We start from the raw sequence: 22714 nt of genomic DNA, 5'->3' as shown, positions 1-22714 counted from the left end.
CTCTTATATGTGTTGGACATGAGCCCTCCTGTACTTGACAGATACCCCTTGAGAAACTTGTTCTGCACTTCAGTGCTAAAGGAGACATGGAAATAACATGATACAATAAAATAAACTTTAAGTTTGACTTGGTCACGTTGTGTGGTCTCAAGCAAAGCCAAGGCTGCTGCTCAGCTACAAATGCAGTTCCTGCCCCAGTGACTACTGAAAGAATACAACAGGAGGACTTAAGCCATGAGACCAGCTCTTCCTTCAAGCCTTACCAGAAATATTAAGTGGAATAGATAGCGGTGGCTAACAAGTACAAACAAACAGGATATACCCAAGGCTTCTTGGATGGAAAGACTGAGAGACCGCCTTTCTGAATACATGCCCCCAGGGAGCATTATAATTTAGTAACACCAACCAGTAAAGGATCCCTGGCCCTAAAGAAATATGTCTGGCCTCAACCAGAGCCAGGGTAGGCCTATGGTTGGGGCTAGTTAGGAAGCTACATCACTACAGTTACTGGCCGCCCTTCTGTCCCTCCCCCCTCCCTTTTCCTCCCCCCCCCTCCTCAACCAATACCACAGCTGGCTAATTAAGCTCAGTAACTACTGCCGTGCTGATTCCAGTTTTATTGTTTCTTGTTGTTTTAAAGTTCATGTTTTTACCGCTAGTTACATTTATTGTTTTTATTACACTGTTATATAATATATGGTTTACCACCCCGAGACAGTAAATCTGAGAGTATAAATGAATGAATAATGAATAAATGAATGAATGAGTGAGTGAGTGAGTACTAGTATGATTTTTTCTTCATCATTTTTAGCATTAACAGTAAATTAACAGTAAATGCTATGCTAAATGCTATGCAGTTACTATCTGCCCCAGATATTATCCTGCTCCAGATTCTTCTCTCTTCATGTAGAATTTGAACACAACAATATCCTGGCTAGGATTGTCAATACTTTTTCCGGCATGGCTGCTCTGCCTTCAGCAACTGCAAGAGAAAGGAAAATGTAGCAGGTGGAGCAATATCCAATATGGTTATGCAACGCTAGGAAATGTTTCCTTTTTTCCTTGCTTGTCATGCAACTGTTAAGCTCACAAGGTCTATCAAAACAAAAAAACCCTGTCAGGTCTACTTCTGGTGCCCTCTTAGGAGACTTAATTTTTTTGGAAATACTGATTATGAACACTGTGGGCTCAGTGCAGCCATACTTAAGCGCTTGTATCCAGTACGAGAGTTAAACCTATGCTTACATCAGTGGAACGTATGAGTGAATCCTGCTGATTGATCCCACTGCTTATACCTATAATAAAATTTTATTAAGTTTAGGATGTAAACTTACTGGGTTAAATCCCCCAGAATATTTTTGCTCTCATAAGAAATTTGTGTAAGAGGAAACACAAGGTAGTCATTTCAAGTAGTCTTTGAGCTCAGCTAACTTGACTGTATCTCATATTGCATCTCTGCTTGCACAAGTCTTAGCACAGGTATATTACTACAACTCCCCTGTCCTTAGAGTAATAAAATAAATATGAAGGGTTACTCCAGCACTTTGTCTTGTCTCAAGCAAAGCCTAGAAATTATCTTCTTAAGTCAACTCACACTGTACCTCCATGTTGGACTGCAATGACTACATCAAATAGTCCTTTTGGACTTGATCTAACAGGAACTCTTGTGCAGTGTCTTGTGGAAACAATTACCGTATTTGCCGGCGTATAAGACGACTGGGGGTATAAGACGACCCCCCAACATTTCCACTCAAAATATAGAGTTTGTTACATTACATTACAGTACTATGGGCTACTGTGGGCAGCTATGTCTATCCCAACTGAAGTGCACCCGGTGTATAGGACAACCCCCCCACTTGGAGGCATGTTTTCCAGGGGGGAAAAGTAGTCTTATACGCCAGCAAATACTGTATATTAAATGAACTTTACTTCTGTTATCACATGGCAAGATTGAACCCACTGGACTGGAATATTTCAATTTTTCCCTTCTTCCCTTTTACTAGATTAAATGGAGTGATGGTATTTATCAAAAAGTTTAGATACAATTCTGTGATATCTAAAGAAATGTCTATTTAGGACTGTGCCTTATGCATAAAAAGCAAACTGCACACAGAAAAAATGGCATGAACGGACAGTGATAACAGTAAAGGGAACAAGCCATATTCTGGCACACTCAGTGAAACAGAATTAAGTCTCAGCCAACAAGCATACCAGAAGACTCTGAGAGTTGGCAGCCACATAGGCAGTCAGGGGTAGTAGCGCTGGACAAGGAGGCTGGCCCAGCCGTGGGGACACCACCCAATGGCTCCAGGGCAGCAGCAGAATAGGCCAGCCATAGCAGCGCTGCCCATGGAGGCTGGGGCAGCCATGGCAGTAGCGCCCAAGGAGGTTGGCCTGGCCACAGTGGCACAGGAATCCCAAAGAACCCCTGCAGCAGCCACCCATGGGTCGCCCAGCTGAGGTGGTGGAGGACCACTGATAATACGGAGGCCCTCCTGCCGCACAAAGTGAGAAGGGGGAAGGGGGGGAGTGGGTAGGAAGGAGTCTGCATATGTGTCTGAGAGGAGGAAGGGCACAGGGGTCAGTAACAGGTATGGGGGAGAGGCAAGGGAGGAGTGGGGGGAAAGCAGTCTGTGCCAGCTCCCCCTTATGTGGATATGTTCCACATAAGGGGTGAGAATCCTTGTCAGAAGATTTTTTTGCCCCTCAGGTTTTAATTGCCTCGCTGCACAACACAAGCCAATCATCAACAGCTTTTAGACCTTCAAGACTGGTTAGACAGCATGTGCCAATGCTATGAGGTTTCCTGAAAAGAAATAGCTCTCATATTCAAATTCAGTGCATTTCCTATCAATTCAAGATTTCCTTTAGCATTGCATGTAAGAGGACATTCAGTCAAAGGACATCATAGTTTTTTTTTTAAGTTGTTCTCACTGATGTTCATGTTACAGGGCATTGATCCACATCAAACAGACCACACCCCAAAACTGAAAGCAATTGTTTTCATGGCTCACTTGCCACAAAAATGTTGACATTCTGGCACCAAGCCTGTTGGACAAGATGGCTTGTTCACACTGACTGATTTACCAGCTTAAGATAAATAATATGGTCAGCTAGTACATGTATAATACAATCTATATTTTGAATCTCAACGTATCCCCACCTGTAGATAACTTAAATCAAGAGACTGGATCTACGTACAAGCCAACATATATTTCTGCAAACCTAAGAAAAGCTCCAGATTTGCAGAAAAATCTGGAATTTTTTACAAAAATATTGGAGGTTAAACCCCCACAAATTAAAAAGAAGCATCTGTAATTTTACAAGGCTCTTGCTAGGCTACTGCAACAGTATTACCAGCCTTGGTTTCTGTCAGACAAAGGAAGGGGGAAAGACAGGACCCTTTCCAGGGCTGTTTTGGCCTTTGAAGGAGGATTCATTGGGGCCAGCCCTGACAGAAACTGACAGGCCCAGCTGCTTGTTACTATTTAATAGTGGAAACCACACATAAGACAGTGTTGTACAGTGGCTAGAGTTTCAGGCTAGGAGATCCAGCTATGAATAACCAGTCTGTCATAGAAGCTCACTGATTTACCTTGGACTTGTCAACACTCCGAGTCTAAAGTATCTCACTAATCTACCAGATTTGTTGTGAGAACAAAATGGAGAGAGAACAATGCAATGTGTTTTGAATCCTACTAGGGAAAATTGGGTTTAAATGCAATAAATAATTAATATAGCAGGAGCTGGGGGGCAGATAAAAGGTAGGATGTCTGGTGAGAAGGTAAGAAGGAAGCAAGAAAAAGGGGAAAGACTAAGAGTTTTCAGGGAGAAGTACTGAGGGAGGGGAAATGATGCTTCTGCACGTCCTTGTAACATAGAATCATTTCATTTATTTATTTAGATTTATCCACTGCCATTCCTGAACCGGATTTGTGGTTTGTGGTAGTTTACAATAAAAGAATAAAAACACCATAAAACAGGAATAACAATAATCCTTGATGGCAGGTAAAACAATCTATATCCCTCCCCCTACCCTGACCATGGCCTATACACACTATACATGCACTCTATTAAGCACACATGAATTAAAGTACAGGGAATATCTCTAGTCTATAAAGTACTAACAGCTGTTCCAACTGAATTTAGATTATAAAATACATTTGAACATGGAAACAGAAAACATTTTCTCCTTCCTGCAAATATCTTGCCATACCTACACTCTGACAGCTGGCTGGCCAGACCATCTAAACTGGAAGGATGAATGTTTGTCTCCAAGAACCCCCCTCCAATCAGCTGGCCAACTTGGAAGGGGTCATAGAGGGAAGTGCACGGGCCAGGCTTTCTACTTTAAGCCACTCTGATTATCTGTCTACCAATGCCAAGAGGTGGGGCAGAAATGAAAGAACATTCAGCATGCATTCTGCTCCACCTAACTGGTATTGGGGAGATTCTTCCAGGTTAGCAGAAACCTACTCAATTCACAAACACCCCCACCATGTACATTTCTGGATCCAGACAACAGACCAAGTTGGAAAGTAGATATAGAACAAGAACCTGCGAGGTTTTGTGGGGGAGGGAGGCAAATAATTATGCATCTACTGACTTCTGCTTTCATTTCTCTTATTAGCTCCCACAATCCTGTCATCTCCTTCTCTTTCCAACTTCTTTATTATTATTATTGTTGTTGTTGTTGTTTGATTTATTTCCCGCCACTCACTACAGGCTCGTGGCGGGTAACAATAGTCTTAAAATCCCCCGTTAAAAGACTCTAAAAAACACGGCAGAAAATACCACTCTCCCCTACCCGAACAAGGGCATTGGGGGATGGAGGGTAATGATGACTACTTCAAACCCCCTTCAAAACCTTCTGCGGCCACAACTTCTTCTCTCCTCCCCTCATTGCTTCTGCTTCACCTTTGCCACTGCCATCTCACCTTGCTCCTTCCTGTCTCACCAATGCCTCTTTCCAAACCCTGCCACCACTTCTATACGTTTTTCCCCCCTTTTCCTGATCTTAGAGATGTAACACTTCCATAAATTTTGAAGCCAGTTGTGGCCCCTACCTTGTGACATGCACTCTCAGATGATACCTGTGCTCTGCTGGACTTTCTTAGTTTCTGCAGGGTATGAAAAGATTAGTTATTTAGGTTGGTGTTTAGAAGGGAACCATAAGTTTGGCTTGTTTTAATAATGGTATGATGAAAGCCACATGTTTTAATATTAATATTTTATATTTGTTTTTATAATGTTAGTTTTAATATTATAAGTCACCAAGAGATCCTTCGAGTAAGTGGTGACTAAAAACCTAATAAATAAATATGCCAACTCAGCATATATATCTTAATTTTTGCAATATGGTAAGGGAGTGCTCTGAGCAACAATAAAGCTAGTGGTAGTGACAGCATTCCAGTTGAACTATTCAAAATCTTAAAGGACGATGCAGTAAAAGTGCTACACTCAATATGCCAGCAAATTTGGAAAACTCAACAATGGCCACAGGATTGGAAAAGGTCAGTTTACATTCCAATCCCAAAGAAGGGCAATGCCAAAGAATGTTCAAACTACCGCACCATCGCACTAATTTCTCATGCTAGCAAAGTTATGCTCAAAATCCTACAAGCTAGGCTCCAGCAATATGTGGACCGAGAACTTCCAGAAGTACAGGCAGGATTTAGAAGAGGCAGAGGAACTAGAGATCAAATTGCCAACATACGCTGGATCATGGAGAAAGCTAGGGAGTACCAGAAGAACGTCTACTTCTGCTTCATTGACTATGCTAAAGCCTTTGATTGTGTGGAGCACAACAAATTGTGGCAAGTTCTTAAAGAGATGGGAATACCAGAGCATCTTATTTGTCTCTTGAGAAATTTATATGCAGGTCAAGAAGCAACAGTGAGAACTGAACATGGAATCACTGATTGGTTCAAAATTGAGAAAGGAGTTAGGCAAGGCTGTATACTGTCGCCTTGCCTATTTAACTTGTATGCAGAGCACATCATGAGAAATGCGGGATTAGAGGAGTCACAAATTGGGATCAAGATTGCAGGGAGAAATATCAACAACCTCAGATATGCAGATGATACCACTCTAATGGCAGAAAGTGAAGATGAACTAAAGAGCCTGTTGATGCGGGTGAAGGAGGAGAGTGCCAAAGTTGGCTTGAAACTCAACATCAAGAAAACAAAGATCATGGCATCCGGCCCTCTCAATTCCTGGCAAATAGAAGGGGAAGAAATGGAGATAGTGACAGATTTTATTTTCCTGGGCTCCAAGATCACTGCAGATGGGGACTGCAGCAAAGAAATTAAAAGACGCTTGCTCCTGGGGAGGAAAGCTATGGCAAATCTAGACAGCATCCTAAAAAGCAGAGACATCACCCTGCCAACAAAAGTGCGTTTAGTCAAGGCTATGGTCTTCCCAGTTGCAATGTATGGCTGCGAAAGTTGGACCATAAGGAAGGCCGAGCGTCAAAGAATTGAGGCTTTTGAACTCTGGTGCTGGAGAAGACTCTTGCGAGTCCCTTGGACTGCAAGGCGAACAAACCAGTCAGTCCTGGAGGAGATCAGCCCTGACTGCTCTTTAGAAGGCCAGATCCTGAAGATGAAACTCAAATATTTTGGCCACCTCATGAGAAGGAAGGACTCCCTGGAGAAGAGCCTAATGCTGGGAGAGATCGAGGGCAAAAGAAGAAGGGGACGACAGAGAATGAGGTGGATGGATGGAGTCCCTGAAGCAGTAGGTGCAAACTTAAATGGACTCCAGGGAATGGTAGAGGACAGGAAGGCCTGGAGGATAATTGTCCATGGGGTCGCGATGGGTCGGACACGACTTCGCACATAACAACAACAACAAAGGGAGTGCTCAGTTAACTTTCAGACTTTGCCTCTAAGACGTTGGTACATTTTCTGCTTTTTCTGATCCAACTTTTTCTGATCCATTCTTTTGTTCAAGAAAGTTAGTGTAATGAACCACTTTTTATCCAATCTGTGGGTATATGTAGCACAGTGGTTTGAGGGAGAGGTGAAAGAGTCAAGTCAACAATGGCTGAGAAGTGATGAAAGCCCTGCATAAAGGTTAGGTGTCTTTCTAAACTTTGGATTTAAGAGCTATATGTGTCCACAATATCAGCTCTCCCCAACCCCAGGTCGGTACCGGGCCGCGGCTCCTCCTCATCCTCCGGGCCGCGGCGGGAAGTCAGGGGTGCCGGCAGGAAAGCAAGTGGAGCAGGGGCTCAGGCAGCGGCGTCCCTCGGCAAAAGATTACCCCCCGGGCCTCAGTAAAATTATCAAGCGTTGACCAGTCCCTGGTGATAAAAAGATTGAGAACCACTGCACAATATGACCAGTGTGTGGTAAATCATTTCACTCATTATAAAGGAGAACATATTGCACAGGAGGTTGTTTAACACCCCTTAAAATTTCCAATTTTTCAAATAGAAAAATGGATTAAAAGGGAAAAAACCTCCCCCCCCCCCGGCATTTATCTCTGTACCTGAGCCTTTTAAAAAATTCAGTTCATTAGTTATGGGGTTGCTAGGTAACCTCATAATGCTGACTAATGTCTCAAGATCTCAGTCAGCTTTTTTTAAGGTTGCAATGAGTACACACATGCACATATTGCTTCTCTACTTCGGAGAAATTGTATAATTTTTTTAACTTCCTAGATTTTTCTGAAATCCTGGGGGCTTACTTTTGTATGTACTATAAAAGTAGCTACCCTGCCTCTTCTTGGATCCATAGTACAGATCTGAACTGTATTCTCTGGCCAAGTTTGGGATTGGATGATGTTACAATACATCTTCATTACACACCCACATACCTCCTTCAATATCTGTAGGCCTGATCTGAAACTACTACTAATTTTTCAAGAACATTTTCAGCAATGTTTGTTTTTGATGGCAGTGATATATGTAGAAATATTCACCTGTCCATTTACTTAGTGCTCTCTCTCACTCACTCTCTTCCTCTCTCGCCCAATTACCTTCATTTGATCTCAGTAACATCATTACACAGCCAAATCAGGATAAAACGTGTAGTGATGTTACTGCATGTCCCATGATTAAGTGGGATTATGTGTATTACAAATCTAGGAAGCAGTCACCGCACTCTCAATTGACTCTGTTGCCCATAGTGACATCAACAAATGACATAATCCAAGTGGCTACTGACATCATGGTACCAATTTTATAATAACATTTTGCAAGGAATCAACTAAATGATTAATCCAGGAAGAATGGGGGAAGGGATAACACTAAAGCAGCAGATAATTACAGAAATTATAGAATCTAAAAAGGCTTTAAAAATATCTTCTGACAAGGATTCTTGCCCCTTATGTGGAACACATCCACATAAGGGAGGGGGGCTGGCACAAACTCCTTTCCCCCTTCCTCCCTTGCCTTACCCCTTAACTCTCACTTCCACAACATCCTTCCTGGTCCCTCCCCCCTCCCGCTTTCTCTTACATACATACACACACGGACACAGAGACCCCCACTCCCCCCTGCCTTTTCCCCTTAGCTTCTGCTTCTCTGACTTTGTCCCCCATCCCTCGCCCATCTCAGAAACACACAGAAACATACACACAAGCGCACATTCCCTCCTTCCTCCCCACTCCTAAGCTTTTGTGCCAGATGATTGGAGGCGGGAAAATGTTGTCCCCATCTTCAAGAAAGGGAAAAAAGAGGATCCAGGTAACTATCGAACTGTCAGCTAGACATCTGTAGCTGGCAAAATTTTGGAACAAATCATCAAAGTTAGTCCTTGAGCAGCTGGAACTGAGAGCTGTGATTTCTAAGACTCAGCATGGGTTTTGCAAGAACAAATTATGTCAGACCAACCTTATCTCTTTTTTTGAGAAAGTGACTACTTTGCTGGATAAGGGGAAAGCTGTGGACATAGTTTATCTGGATTTCAGTAAAGCATTTGATAAAGTTCCACATTATATTCTTGTTGACAAGTTGGTAGAATGCGGTTGGTAGAATGCAGTATGGATCCTAATTCTGTCAGGTGGACTGGTTGACAGATCGTACCCAACGGGTATTAATGGTTCAGCATCCTCTTGGAGAAGAGTGACAAGTGGAGTTCCCCAGGGATCTGTCCTTGGGCCTGAGTTGTTCAACATATTTATAAAGGATTTGGATTAGGGTTTAGAGGGGATACTTATTAAATTTGCAGATGAGACTAAACTGGGAAGGGTAGCAAACACGACCGAAGACATAATCAGAATACAGGATGACCTTGATAGGCTTGAGAAGTGTGCTAAACTGAATAAAATGAAGTTCAATAGGGACAAATGGAAAGTTCTGCATTTAGGTAGGAAAAAGCAAATACACCAATATAGGATGGGGGAGACTTATCTTGGCAGTAGCATGGGTGAAAAGGATTTAGGAGTCTCAGTAGACCATATATTGAACATGAGTCAACAGTGTGACTCAGTGGCTAAAAAGGAAAATGGGGTTTTGGGCTGTATCAAATCATGTCCAGATCACAGGAGGTGATGGTACCGCTTTACTCTGCTCTGGTTCGGCCTCATTTGGAGTACTGCGTTCAGTTTTGGGCATCCCAGTTGAAGAAGGATATAAACAAACTGGAGTGTCCAGACGAGAGCAACAAAGATGGTGAGGGGTTTGGAGACCAAGACATCTGTTTAGCCAAGAGAGGAGACGACTGAGAGGGGATTTGGTAACCATCTTCAAGTATTTCAAAGGCTGTCATATCGAGGATGGAGCAAAGTTGTTCTCTCTTTCCCCGGAGGGACGGACCAGAACCAATGGGATGAAATTAATTCAAAAGAAATTCCGTCTAAACATCTGTATGAAGTTCCTGACAGTTAGAGCGGTTTCTCAGTGGAACAGGCTTCCTCAGGTGGTGGGTTCTCCATCTTTGGAAATTTTTAAACAGAGGCTGGATAGCCATCTGATGGCTGATTCTGTGAAAGCTTAAGGGGGTGTCAGATTACAGTGGATGAGCGATAGGGTTGTGAGTGTCCTGCATAGCGCAGGGGGTTGGACTAGATGACCCACGAGATCCCTTCCATTATTCTATGATTGCAGGAGGGCTGCCATGTTCAGTGGTCCTCCACTGCCTCAGCTGGGTGACCCATGGCTAGCTGCTGCGGGGCTCCTACGGCGCTGAGGCTGTGCTGGCCTCTGCAGACTCCACCTCCATAGCTGGGCCAGCCTCTGTGGGCTCCAGCTCCATAGCTGGATCAGCTTCCATGAGCTGTAGCTCCATGGCTAGGACAGCATTCTACTTTGCCACAGCTGCAACAGCCATTGCCGGCTCCAGCTTTGCAGTTCAGTCAGCCTCTGTGGGCTTTGCCACTATGGATCAGCTGGCCTTCTCTGCCACCGCAGCTACCCCAGCCATCATGGGCTCCCACTCCGTGGCTGGGCTAGCATCTGTGAGCTCTGCCACTGCTGCTGCCCTGGATTTCTCTGCTGCCGTGGCTGCCCTGGTCATCGCGGCCTCCAGATCCACAGTTGGGCCAGCCTGCATAGCTTCTGCTTCCATGGCTGGTCTGGCCTTCTCCGTCATGGCAGTATTATTATTATTATTATTATTATTATTATTATTATTATTATTATTATTATTATTAGATTTATAGCCCGCCACTCCCACCCACCGAGTCAGTAACCCTGACTCGGTGGGTGGCACTTCCACAGCTGGGCCAGCCTCCTCATCCACTGCTACCACAGTTGGTTGCGTCCATGGCGCCTGCCACTCAAGGTCTTCTGGTGCACTCAGTAGGAGGGCCAGAGTTAATTTCTGTGTCACCGAATGTGCCAGAACATGTATTCCACATCAAAAACAAACAAATCTCATTAGCAAAGCGTTTTCTTAGGAAATATTTCTTTTGGTAAACTCTTCCTTTTTCAGTCAAGATCTCACAAAGCCTAATAACCCAACATATCTGTACACCGCCCGTGGCGCCGCGGGCGCCACGGACTAAATAAAATAGTAAGGGGTTCTGGGGCGGGATGTGTCCGGGATGAGGAAGGGTCCGGATTGGAACCTTCCTCATGACAGACAATCAGAGGGACCAATCGGCAGGCGCGAAGCGCCTGCCGATTGGTCCCTCTGATTCCCAGCCTCAGTAACTGCGAGCCGCGCGCAGCGCGGCTCGCAGTTGCTCCCGGCCTGACGCGTCAGGCCGGCCCCTGAGGGAGCCCCCGGCAAGACTCCAGCCACCGAGACTCCAGCCGCCGAGAGGGAATCACGGCCGGGCCGCGCCCACGCGGCCCGATCCGCGGGCGCGGCTCGCGGGCGCGGCCCGATCCGCGGGCGCGGCCGGGCGCGGCCCCGCGGGCGCGGCCGGCCGCGCCCGGGCGCGGCCCGATCCTCGGCCGTGGCCTCCTGGAAGCAGCGGAAAGAACCCACCCCCCCCAGCCGCAGAAGATCAAATAAACGCACAGGACCCGCCGCAGCCCAGCGCACCACGCCTGGGACTCCCCACCAAAAACCAGGAGACGCCGAGGAGCTGCCACCCGCCTCCTCTTTCAGGTAGCCTGTCCCTTGCTCTGTCCCTCGCCTGCCCCTCGCTCTGGTCCCTGCCTGCTAGCGCCCATTGTCTTCTGGATACAATGGGCTTTTTTACTAGTAAGAACAATAAATATACACTGTATTAATTAATATACCAATTTAGCAGTTAAAGAAATATTTTAAAACAAAAAAGAATTCACATAGAATCGTATTTATTTATTTAGATTTTTACACCACCCTCCCATATGGCTCTGGGCAGTTTACATAAAACATTGTAGAACATTTACATTGACAATCCCTGACTGATTGAGGGAGAGATGATACAAAAGATCTTTACTGGAGACTCTAAAGACCTGCTGCCAGTCAGAGCAGACAGTTCTGACATAGATAGACCAAGAATCTACTCAGCATAGGACAACTTTGTATATTCATGTATAGTGGACACCTCTGCCAAGTAGGCTATGGAGACATGCAGATGAAACGGTATTTGCCAGGCAAAATGAAACACTGATGAAGGAATGAACTTCATACATACACAAGTTCCATGGAGTGTGTTCATACCAAAGTTTCTACTGGTTGTGTCACAATCCACCCTACAGTGAGAGGGGCTGGGTTTATTTTATTCTCTTCATAGTTATGTCATGGGCATGTAACATCCAAGAAGTAAGTCATCATTCGTGTACAGTGGCTAGCTGCTTACATCTATGAATGCCAAAAGAGAATAATCTACATGGTGCTTCAGGAATGGTGGGTTGCAGTGGGGTTGCTATAGACTCTGATGCAATCCCTGTGCTATCAGTTCATTTGCACTGTATCTTTTCTGGTACATAATTTCCGTCCTCATCAGCATAATAATGTATACAGATATTGTAGTAGGCTATTTCTATTAAAACCACTGAAACTATGTATACTCTGTGCTTCTTTTACAAAAGGAGGGTGAGAAATGTTACTATTTACACTTTTAGCATCATCTATTTCTGATTCAAAGCAGAAAGGTGTAAAGCCAGATATTGCATCTACTTGAGTGATGTAAGATCCCCATAATTACACAGCTTTTTCATGAATTTAAAATTAAAAATTTCATATCTAATTTTCACTCTCCTCTCAACTCCAGAAATGGTAGGGCACCTGCCACATTCATTCACAATTTTACATTTCTATTATATCATGTACTAGCTGCTGTTTACAAACATGTATTCATGTATATTTTATGAACACTCTTATATTCTAATAGTCTACCAAATCTTTGAGTACTTTAAGCCAGTGGCAGGAACTGTAAATGGGCAAAAGCTGAAAAATGCTCCTGGTATGCAATATTTAAAAAGGTAGGTTTCTAAACAACAGAAATGATAAGTGAGTACCTGTAGCTTTTTTAGAAAAACAGATCCTAATAGTGGTTGTTGCTAGGCAACTACAGTATTCCAAGTTTCAGTTTCTGCACTGTTTTGGTCTCTGAACGAGGCCTGGCCTCGGCAACAACCGCTAGGTGAATTGCTACTACCCAACTTTCATAACTCAAGTAAACTTGGCTGCTTGCTACTTTTCAACCAAATGAAATTATTTTCAAGCTGGCAATGGCAAATAACAGTTTATTCCACTATCAACAATTCCTCAAACTTCCAAAACATCAAAAGGAACTCCTAGGTATTTTTTCGTTTTCAGTATCTTCGTCAGTGATGTAAGATACTCTTACATTAGTAGTAATGACCCCTACTACTACTAAAGAGCATTTACACTTGGTGATGCTAATATTTGTAGACCTCTGTATAGTGGATACCATAGAAACATTTGGAGATTGAACCACATACATATTACCATAGGATTAAGGTCATATCCTTCTGATATATGATAGGAATTCATTTAAAGAAGACCTATTATTATAGAGTATTTAGATTCATTCATATTGCTGCATCTCAATATATGAATGTATCCTGCTTGAATTTTATAAAACAAACTGTTAGCTCTGAATAGCAGTCTGTTTCTTCAAACTAAAGCTCTATCCAGACAATACATTACCAGGACAGTCTAACCACATTTCAGACTTTACAAGAGAGTTCCAAAAGAGTCCCAAAATTCACAATGCACAGTCAATATTATGATATAGTCCACATGTAACATATGGGCAATGTATGGTGAGGGAGTGAGGAGCCTTACGGCATAATAGTAATGTCTGTTGTCCATTATTTTTTAAAAATTAAAGAGACATATGCTTCATCCTGGGAGAAGTAGACTGTGCAAGAGAAAGCATCAGAACATAGCATCAGACACTTATGAATGCTTATGAGATGGCAACAAAGGATACAAAAAGAGACTATTTTGTGTCGTCTATTGCCTCTGCTAGCTCATGCCCAGCCCAATTATTCAAAACAATTTGGTGTCCAACATCCTTGGTTACATACCATCCAAGCCTTCAAGGAAGAGTGGGATATATATATAAATAAAATATTATTGTTGTTACAGTAACACCCTCGCCACTTAAAAAAAATTTATATGAGTTTTCAGTTACAACATAATAGAATTTGAATGCTGGTCTGTATACAACCACACATTCTGAAGACTGAAGAGTGCTTAGGTTTTCTTACAGCCTAGGGAATTTCAGCAGTTATTTCTGCTGATTCTTTCTCCCACTGCAGACTCTCACTAGGCTCCTCCATTGCCTCCTCCACACACATACACACACCAGCAATAAAATTTCAGAGAGCCAAGTGGAAGGGAGAAGGGAATTGTCAGATATCCCTACATCCCTTAAGAGAACTTATGTGCCCTTCAGAATTGCACTGAAGATCTCACCACAAATATCACCCAATATAATCAATGGGAAAACCAAGTCTGAAAATACTAGGCCCATTCCGCACAAGGACCAATGTTGCCAATTGGTTCTTGAAAGAGGAAACGCTATTTTTAATAGTGCAATCTCGGCGTTACGCATACCTGCCTTTGTAGTGGAATCCAGTAGCGTTTCAATCGTTTCCCACAGGTTTCCAGTCTCGCAAAAATCGCTATACAGGAAGCGATTTTTTTCTGTGTTTTGTCCCGCCCCTGGCCATCATTCAAATGAACAGCCAATGGGAGGCTGTTATCATGCTCCAGAAAAGCCCCTTTCCCTTTAAGGTTTATTTTTTTAAAAGAAAAACACACGCTGCAACAAATATGCCTTGATTCCTCCTAACGTAGAGACCCATCTAGCTGGCATGTGAGCTGGCGAGTCATCGTTGCCACACTCCCCCGCGTGAAAAAAATCCCCCCCCCCGTGCACGGGCGCTATTTTCGGCCAAAAATAAAGGGAACTTGCAGACGGGGCTGTGTTGTGCTTGGTGACTTAGGGGAGCTTTAAAGCGGTTCTGTGGAGGGACTGTAGCCGGAGAAGCCTTGCTGGGTGAATGAAGCCTTGCCGGTTCGTTGTTTTCTGCTCGCTCTGAGAAAAAAAAATGGCGATTGCTTCGCCGGGAGTTTGAAGGAGAGAGCCAGGGGGAGGGACTTTGCTGGAACAGCAACAATGGGAACACACAGGTCTTTTTCGCTACTGTTGTAGATTGTTTGCAAGTGAGTAGCGCTTTTCGGAGGGTGAATCCACTTTTCTGGATTTCCCTTTAATCGCTACAACGAATCGCTTTTTGCGGGATTGTTTCAGGAGTGTGGCACATTGTGTGGGACGTCATGTGTAACTGCAAATTACAATTTACAAGGCTTTTGCAACATTGAAGTCATGCGGAATGGATCCTAGTATTTACAAAAGCCATGTATTCAAATCTGTGACCACATCCTTCAATTCTGTTGTCTCCCAAGTGCAATATATGAAACCATTCACTACACAGCTTAACTGAAGTCTGTGACATTTCTCCCTTCAAGTAAACATGAAATGAAATAACTGCATTATCACATTACAATGCTACAGAGCATCAGAAATCAGAACAGGGATATTTAGTGACCACAGTAATAGCCATGTCTTTGTATAGATGACAGATTTTCAGGTATCTACAAGCAATATTTTGGAAATACAATTGCCATATGGCATACATGTTCATGCTTTACATCCACATTTATATCTCTGATTAATCATTTTTGTTGATTCCCTATTTCTACAAGCTATGTGCTGAAAAGAAGTTGACCAAAGTTGTTGCTTCAATTAGTGCACTGCACATTTTGTTATGTGAAGACTGTGGGGGTAGCAGTGCTGTTTTGTAAGCCCTGTGGAATTTTGACAGCTTTGTCAGGGCCCAGATTTCAACTGGCAACTCATTCCACCAGGTTGGAGACCAAGCAAACTGCATATACATCACATAGAATCATAAAAATCCTATAATCTTAGAGTTGGAAGGGGTCATACAGGCCATCTAGTCCAACCCCTGTTCAATGCAGAATCAGCCTAAACCCTAAAGTAGCGATTCCCAACCTGTGGGCTGTGGACCACATGTGGTCCTTCGACTAATTGGAGGTGGGCCCCGAAGGACACCTTCTCCCCCCCCCCCGGCCCTTTACTTCATCCCCCCTGGCCCTTTACAACACACTTTGGGTGTCACTCCCAGATGGGACTATCTCATTGCAGAGAAACAAGCTCAGGGTTCCCATTGATTTGTTATTGTCATGAGTTAAAATTTCCATGAAAATAAAATGTTCCTTATGTTCATTGTTGTGGCGTGTCTGTATCTTATTTTGAAGGGATGTTTAAACATTACCATAGCGATCAGAGAGCATTAGGGCAGTGGTTGAGAGTAGAGGAGTAAACTACCCCCTCCCCCACCGGGCCTCAGTAAAAGGCATTGAGTGGTCCCTGGCGTTGAGTGGTCTCCGGTGATAAAAAGGTTGGGGACCACTGCCCTAAAGCATCCAGGATCTGTCCAGCTGCTGCTTAAAGACTACTAGTGAGGGGGAGCTCCTTACCTCCTTATGCAGCCTATTCCACTACTGAACTACTCTGACTGAATTCTTTTCATGATATCTAGCCAATATTATTCTATAAGTAGTTTAAACCCGTTACTGTGGGTCCAATCCTCTGCTGCCAGCAGGAACCTTTCCCTACCCTTCTCTATATTCCAGACATGTTACTTATACTAAGAACAGATTCCAAGACTGAGTGCTGGCACAATAGTAAACCTTGGTTATGGGACTCTGTGGGCTGGGCAAGGCCTGGCACTATTTTCTTTCTGATCTGGAATAACAAATGGTCACATTTTGAAATAAAGAATATGGCCAGATACAGGAAGGAAAACTTCAGAACAGACATGATTAAAGTAGAGTAGTGGAATTATGACTAAGATCAACAGTTATTTTACAAGATACTTTCCTATTAATATAATAAACAATACATAACAAAAAGCATACATGAATAACTAATTCCTAAACAAAATTTGACAAGGGACTTAATCACTTGGAAAAGCCTTGATTTCACACCATAAGAGGACTACAAAATTATGACCAAGATAATTTCTTGTAAGTCACCCTGAGCTTCCAGGGAAGGGCAGGGTATAAATGTAAAAATAAGTAAATAAAATATATTGTCAGTATGAAAGCTGTAACTCCATCAGCAGTGCAGAATGATACCAATGTAGACATTTTAAAAAATCAAACCTGCTAAGCTATGCCTGATGACACAACCCTGCTTGCTTTTAACAAAGATCTCCTCCTATCTCATCATTACCACCATCATCCCATCTAAAAGTGAATCTCACAGTTCTATACCTAACAGCGAAGCAGCAAAGGAGTCACTTATAGAAGGTAGGGGACTCTGCATACAGAGGGGAATCCTTAGTTAAACAGAAAAATATTTCATTTCCAAAGAGGAAGAAAAAAGAAACCTGACAAGCACTAAGCATGCTTATTGCCTTTGCAGAGCCATAGAAGACTGAGGGGCTTTCCGCACCGGGATCCTTGTAGCAAATTGTTTGCTGAACGAAAAATCGCCATTTAAAATAGTGCAATTCGTCATTATGCATACCTGACTTTGTAGTGGAATCCAGTTGCGTTTCTATCGTTTCCCACAAGCTTCCGGTCTCAGCAAAAATCGCTAGAAAGGAAGCGCTATTGCCGAGCTCGTCCCACCCCTGGCCGTCAAGCATCCAATGGGCAGCCATTAGCATGCTCCCAAACAGCCCCTTTCCCTTTAAGAAAGGTTTTTTTAAAAAAAAAACCCACACCCATTGCAACGAATATGTGTTGATTCGTTGCAACAGAGAGACCCATCAGCTGGCAGGTGTGTTTGAGCTGTCGTTTCATCGTTGCCACGCTCCCCCCAAGTGAAAAAAAAAATCCCCCCCTCACGGGCCCGATTTTCGGCCGAAAACAGTGTAAAAAATAAAGGGAAAATACATCAGCAAACGGGCTTCTCTGTTGTTTGTGCTTAGTGACTGAACAGCTCTGGGGAGGGACTGAAGCCGGGGAAGCCTCTAAACAGGCTTGCTGGTGGGTTGAACTTCGCTCGCTCGGAGAAAAAAAAATGGCGATCGCTTCGCCGGAAGATCAGAGGAGAGAGCCAGGGGGAGGGACTTTGTAGAAACCACAACAATGGTAACGCACAGAACTTTCCCGCTAGTGTTGCAGATTGGTTGCAGGAGTGTAGCGCTTTCCGGAGGGTGAATCCACTTTTGGGGATTTCCCTGAAAGCGCTACAAGGAAGCGCTTTTTGCGGATCGGTTTCAGGTGTGTGGCAGATTGTCAACGACGTTGTGCATAATGGCAAATCAGTAGCGTTTTCAATTGGCAACCATTGTGCGATTTTGAAGGCGTGCGAAAAGCCCCTGAGGCTGAGACTTGGAGAGAGGTTGGCCTGCATTTATATTCTGGAGGGAACATAGGAAGCTGCCTTATACTGAGTCAGACCCATTGGTCTATTAAGGTTGGTAGTATCAATAGCTCTCTAGGATCTCAGGCAGAAGTCTTTCACATCGTCTACTACCCAATCCTTTTACTCGGAGATGTCAGGAATTTAACCTGGAACCATCAGGTTCAAACCAGACCTTTTACTATTGAGCCACAGATACCCACTGAAGCAGTTCCTAATTCTCCTTCCCCCCTTCCTCCCTTATCTCCAGTCCTAGATGTTAAGATATACATTTCTAACGTGAAGCTAAATGAAAAGGGAATTAATAAGAATTGCAGTCTAAGGATTCTTAAACTGGGAAGACCACAGAATCACAAACTCTTTACAATGCTCTTAAAATGGGGGAGAGAGAAAAATTTGGGTTTACATACACATGTCCCAATTTCCACATCCAATCATTCCCATACAGTACTAGAAAGAGAGAAACAGCCACTTGCTTACACTGTATCACTCAAGTTAGGACTGAAGTAGCTTCCTACCTTTGAACCTCAGTAGTCTGCACTATAGGGTAACTGTACCATTGCACCAGATTACTGATGAGGTTCAGGACTTTGTGATCCAAAGCAGCTTTCAAGTTGAGGGTTACCCATCAGAGGAACTTACTTATGTTACTTTACAGATGGGGCAGTGAGAATTTTCAACACCAGATAGAAATACCAAATAGCAGCATGGTGCTGTAGTAAGAGTAATGGACTACAAACTGGGATACTAGGAATCAAATTTTCATTCTTCCGTGACACTCACTGTGTTACTTTAAGCCTGTTACTCTCTTTGCAGCATTGTCTACCTCACAAGGTTATTATGAGGATAAAATGGGAGGAGATAATGATGTATGTCCCACTGAGTATGTCAGAGGAATTGCAGAATAAACAAATACAATGCAATCTTTGTTTGCATGAATATGGCACAGTGGGCAATCAAATCTCTGCTGTCTTGACTTTACTATGCAAAAGTAATTGTTCCATGTAGTAATTACTGTAATCGAGAGCTGCCACCCTCCAAGTGTGGCCTTGAGATCTCCCAGAATTACAAATGATCTCCAGAATACAGAGATCAGTCATTGTCCTGGAGAAAATGGCTGCTTTAGAGGATGGACTCTATGACATTGTAACCCACTAAAGTTCCGCCCCTACCCAAATCCCACCATTCCTAGGTTCTGTGCCTCCCACCCCTAATTGAAGGAATTTCTTAAGTGGGTTGACAACTTTATAGTTAAATGAAGCAAGATGTCCATTCTTGAACCATAAGATTTGTGAGCCTTAGCTGCACAGCACAGAACAGCCCGTCCTCAAAATCTTCTAAATTATGCATTATAATTTTTAATTTCATGTCCTAAGTTTTGAAGAAACAGCACAGAATTAGTCAATTGTTCCAGGTCATCAAATTGGAAGAAACACCTGATTCCGTCTCGTGCCATCATTAGTACATTGTGTGCTCCCACATTTACACTCCTAGGAAATAGAACACTGTATTCTATATACAGGATAGGACAAACCAAGTAGTGTAGGCCAATGCACTGGTTTGGAACTCCATCCACTGAAACTGTATCAGAACTCTTCAGCATGTTTATCATGTAATGACCCTTTCTACCATATTACTTCACCAATGCACAGATCTACAAACCTCATACTTTTCTGTTTTTTCTGCTGCACATATATTCAATTATTGCAAAGTACTTCTCGAATACCAAAGCCTTAAAGAAGCAATGGCTGAAGGCATTTACACCATAACTGCTATATATTTACAGGACAGTCTGTCCCTTCATTTTACTGATTTTGTACATATCTGTGCACCCATTATATTGTTTTAGGTAGCCCACCCAAAAATTTTCTTATTCTTAGTTTATTATAACCCCCTATAGAAAATAATCCTACTATGCAATCTCCTGAAAGATTTATACATGCTCCAATCTCAATGAAATTAATTCAACTAAAATTTACAGTCCTCTGCACATTCACTTGAGAGTGTCCCACTGAATTAAGAGTCGTTGCATAGGATCACCCTGCAAAATACTGGCTAAAAAGATTAAGTCTCACAGATTTCCTCATCATGTAAATGCATGCAACTTTCAGCAGATTTCACCCAGTCATAATACCTCACCATGTTCTAACCTACAGGCATTTGCTTGAGGGGACAATCATGCCATTTTGGAGGTGAAAGACCAATATCTCTTGCATCACAGGAATGCAGAAAGATCACTTTCTGCTATGAAATAAACGTTTATCAATGAAACCCCTATCCCCATGCAGATTAAAATATTTCCATCCAAAGGCAAACACACGAATATGAACTAAATAATTACAAACCGGCAAACTCCAAGAGTCGGCATGCAGTGATCAACACCTGGGAGGGGGGTAGGGATCTCTAGATAGACTACGTTCAGCGAAACGGATCATCTTAGAAATGCCTAACCCAAGGCCACAATTTCCTCCTTCTCCTCCTCCTCCTCCCGTTCACGCACACACATGAATCCACGCCCGCCTGCCACACCGCAGCTCCCCCCCCCCGGTGCTGGAGAGAGGGGCGCGGGGGCGGAGAGAGCGGAGGCCGGTGCCCAGGGCCCTTGCCGCCGGAGGATGAGCTCCCTCTCCCGCCCCCTCCCCCGGGCCAAGACGCCAGGTACCCGCGCGCCCTCCTGCTCACCGGGGCAGGAGAGGAGAGGAGGAGAGGCTCGCCAGCAGGCACCTGTTCGGGCACGAGCGCTGCCGGGGGCGCTGCTTCTTACCCGCCAAACTCCCATGCTCGTGGAGAAGGGGCGAGGGAGGCTTCCTCCCTCACCATGGCAACGGGGCCCTCCACTCCTGGCGGTGCGGCCGGGGGGCAGCCCTCGCGTCTCCTGCCCGCGTCCCCATCTGCCCGGGCACGGGCATTCCTGGCTGCCTCGCGGGAGCAGGAGGAGGTCTCTGGCGCCGCGGCGCTCATGCCAGGGGCGCGCGGTCACTCCTCCCCCGCAGCCCGAGGAGAGGGGGCAGCCGCCCGCCCGCCCGTCATCCCCCTTGGCCTCTCAGGCCCCCCCCCCCGCCGGACACGTCATCGCAGCCGCCCCGCCCGCCCCGCTCACCCCTTTGCCGCCGCCTCCGGCGCCGCCTCCGCCGGGCCAGGGCCACCACCGATGCCTCCATCTCGGGGCTCACCGGCCCCCCAATTCTCCAATGCCGCCTCCGCCCCTGCCAGGGCCGCCTCCGCCCGCAGGGCCGCCCACTGCGTCAGCTTCGTAAGGGCCACTACGCACCCAGCGGTAACCATGGCGACAGCGGGGCTTGCCAGCGCCCTCTGGTGTCGAGTCGAGAGCCGCGGATTGGCGGGGAGATCCCGCAAAAGAGGGGGCTCGGCAGGGCGTCGAGATTGTGCCGTAGGCAATCGGCAGGGAAGGACTGGAAGCAGCGTCAGCTGTTTCTGAATTCTGGGTGTTCCTAGGAGCAGGGCCGCCCGGAAGCCGTGCCTTAGACCTGGAAGGAAGCCCGGCTCTTTCCTTCTACAGGCGGCCTCAGCTCTGGCTATTTAGCGGCCGGGGAATGCCTCTTGCACGTGCTTAGAGGCACTTCCAGATATTCCAAGGATCATTTCCGATAGAGAAACCACCTCTCATGGCTCAAACTTGTTACAAAATTGGAGGAGAGCTAAAGAGTGGTAGATTTGTGCATTTACTCTTGAAAAGGAAATGCACAAAAAAAGAGAAAGTCTGAGCGAAAGGTAATCAGGGGTCGCAAGGAATGTATTGGAATAGGTCCTGTGCTGGTGATACATTCTGTGCAAAATGTGGCATGATAGTGTTCTGGGTTTGCTTGAAAATCTTACGGCCTAGATACTAGACTTCATCTTGCTTCTAGGTTAAAGGAGTAACCACATTCTACTGCTGAGACACAAAGCACCATGCAGAGAACGCCCAGCTTGCAGACATACCAAAGGACGCCTCCTGACAGCATCTTCCTTGGCCCTGCAAACTCCTCCCATAACCTTGTATGCCTTTGGGGTGTAAAACACACAGACACAAATACCCATAATGAGCATAATTATATCCACTTAATATAAAAATATTCTATTACATGTAGTGAATATTTAATAGCTGATGGAATAATTTCAACATTCTGCACAAAGTTGGGCGTTCCATGTATATTTGAAGCCAGTAATTTGCTGTAGCAGGCAGACCACTCAACTCATTGCATGTCTTCTTTTATCACACTTTGATCAGAATGGCCCACAGAAGAGCTGTTGAAAAACAATTACAATATAAAGGTCAGTAACTAAATTCCCCAGGACTAAATACAGCCCCCTCCCCCCAAGAGATGCCCTCAAGTTGCCAGCCATTTTTGCTGGCGGTTCATTTTAGAGATGGAGTCTGAGGCATTGGCTTCTCAGTCTTATCCCAGATTGATCCATCAGGAAACCTAGATGCTGATCTTAGCTATACATA

At 44.5% G+C, this 22714-nt stretch overlaps 1 protein-coding gene across 4 annotated transcripts in view; it reads right to left on the bottom strand.

The window, feature by feature from the left end:
• DAGLA (diacylglycerol lipase alpha) overlaps positions 1-21529 on the bottom strand; it is a 132141-nt gene extending 110612 nt beyond the window's left edge. The window contains exon 1 of one of the 4 annotated variants that reach the window (XM_077321168.1): positions 21362-21529. The gene's annotated coding sequence lies outside the window, so the exon portion shown is untranslated. Of the gene's footprint in view, positions 1-20606; positions 20739-20943; positions 21289-21361 lie in introns of those variants that run through there. The other 3 variants (XM_077321170.1, XM_077321169.1, XM_077321171.1) reach the window with 3 other exon arrangements.
• Between the last annotated feature and the right edge of the window lie 1185 nt (positions 21530-22714).

Source organism: Paroedura picta, chromosome 2, assembly GCF_049243985.1.
Source record: "Paroedura picta isolate Pp20150507F chromosome 2, Ppicta_v3.0, whole genome shotgun sequence".
NCBI lineage: Eukaryota > Metazoa > Chordata > Lepidosauria > Squamata > Gekkonidae > Paroedura > Paroedura picta.
This window is presented reverse-complemented; position numbering and strand designations above follow the sequence as displayed.